Source organism: Denticeps clupeoides, chromosome 19 (genome assembly GCF_900700375.1).
Source record: "Denticeps clupeoides chromosome 19, fDenClu1.1, whole genome shotgun sequence".
In the NCBI taxonomy this organism is placed as follows: domain Eukaryota; kingdom Metazoa; phylum Chordata; class Actinopteri; order Clupeiformes; family Denticipitidae; genus Denticeps; species Denticeps clupeoides.
In genome coordinates, this window is record NC_041725.1 from 5962793 (window position 1) to 5965008 (window position 2216).

The following is a 2216-nucleotide window of genomic DNA, read 5'->3' on the forward strand; positions in this document are numbered from 1 at the left end:
TATTCCCATGTGAGTGGGTGGACTGTACATACATGTGCAAGAATGGGTGTGTTGGTGTATGCATGTGCACATGACAGCACCATGAGGAATTTATGAAGCAGGATTATGAATGAATTTCTGAGGCAGAGGCTGAGTGCCTGATGTTCTGGGAGCTTCTGAAATCAGAGGGAGGGGGGAGGAGGAGTGAGTGAGAAAGGAAGACTGACTGAGACGAGAGAGAGAGAGAGAGAGAGAGAGAGAAAGAGGGGAAAGGAGAGACGAGACAGCTTTTTAGTACAACACAGGAACAGAAGGACTGACAAACCCAGAAATATGTGTAGATGAATAATTGAAGCCGCTGAATTGCGACATGACTATTGTTGCACTCCTGGTTTTGCATTGATAATGCGACTTCTGGCAGAGGAGAGTTCAGGATTTCCCATCCCAGGTAACTCTAGATTCACATTGGAACATAGATACTGATTGCATGAGAAGAAATAACTGTTTGTGTTTCCTGCCCAGGAGATGAGGAAAAGCCTTGACTGACCCTGCTTGGAGACCTGGAGATATTCCTTCATTCCTGTTTAACATCTCTTCTCTAAACAAGCTGAAGAGGTATGGACACGGTGAAATAAAAGACAATTGAACCTATAGATGTGAGGACCAATCAGGCATCTCAGAAAAACAGCAACGCAGTACCACTGTGGTGACAGTGTGTGCAATTCCCCCACGAAGACGGCAGGAATCTCGAAGTTGCCATGAAAAATTGATGACGACAGGCATGTTTGGGAAGCACACACAACTGTCACATCTCCAGCGCACTGGAAATACAACAACAAGGACTGACTTCCCCCAACGTCGCAGAACAAATCTGCATCAGAGGTAGCCAAGACCCATAATTTCTCAAAGTATAGAGAGAAACCCCTGGTCATGCAAGGTACATGTTGAACTGTGATTAGGAACTGGAGTTGCTTCAGTTTACAGGAGGGAGCAGGACTGCTTCTGGCAGAGAAGGACCACTAAAGGATCCCCAAACAGGGAGAGCACTGGCCCAGACGGACAGCAGGCTGCGGGGCTACCGGGAGGGGGCAGGATGGGGGCTGGGCCAGGTGCAGGAGATATGGACCCGAAACCAGAGTAGAGAACCAGACAGGGAACGTCTACTGGCCCCGTGGTACAATGTGTGGTGAGTAAACACACAGACCCTGAAATCCATGCACTTTCATATGTTAACATGTGCATTTATCATCTGTTTGTGTGTGTGTGTACATGCGTGTGGACATGTTATTGTATGTGTTTGTGTGTCTATTCTTACCTTCTGTAGTTCTGACATGCAAACCATAAGCTTTGGGAGAAAGTAAAGATTTACTGTGAGCAAACGGGAGTTGAATCTTAAGGATGAAAAATTGCTAAATTTGAGAGAAGAACAGAATTTCATATGCATCTGAAAATAACATTTACATACAAATTCATAATAGATTCCTTTCGATGTGCTTGAGGCAGTTATTGGTTTTAATTGAGCAATTGGTTTTTGACATCAACTTCCGATGTTAGGCTGTAATAACATAGTAATAACAAAGTCAATCCACTCATTCAGAATCAATTCACATCCAACAGCAGCCACAAAGAACACCTCAGCATTTCATAGTTTTTACCTGTTCTATTTGAAGACAAAGATGGAGAGATGATGGAGAGTTTACTGAAATGTGTCATAAAACAAGAAATGAGATGGACTGCCAGACTCGAGTTAGTGTCAAAGTGCCATATCGCTGGGACATTGGGCCACTCATTTAGCCTGAAAGAGGCGCGATATGGGCAGGTGCAGGAGGAGAGTTGACAATAATCCGTTACCTGTGGCCTCCTTCCTGCAGCGGCTGTCCAAGCACAAGAAAACGTCCTGAAGAGGCTTCTGGTGTCCTGAGCCTGTCGTTCCCACACCACCGCTTTCCCTTTTACGTCTCTAATGCTCTTCCCTTCTTCTTGCTCTCCCACAAACTTTTATTTGATATTTCCTGTTGCATATGTACATTTGACTTATTTTTATATATTTTTATATATATATTTTTAATATATATAAATATATTTTATATGACAAGGGAGTAGAGATTAGGAAATATTGTGCACAACTGGATTGCAGGGGTGTTTTTTTTTTTTTAGTTTAGTTTAGTTATTAGTTTGTTTGGTTTAGTTTTATAAGATCAAATCTTCTACATTTGTTAGTGAATACAATACCAACC

The 2216-nt window shown here is 42.8% G+C and overlaps 1 long non-coding RNA gene across 1 annotated transcript; it reads left to right on the top strand.

Annotated features, from left to right (window-relative positions):
• The first annotated feature begins 252 nt into the window (after positions 1–252).
• On the top strand, positions 253–1091 carry LOC114769508 (uncharacterized). Its single transcript, XR_003743225.1, has 3 exons — positions 253–427; positions 502–861; positions 957–1091. It is a non-coding gene; the product is annotated as an uncharacterized LOC114769508 (long non-coding RNA).
• The last annotated feature ends 1125 nt before the right edge of the window (positions 1092–2216 follow it).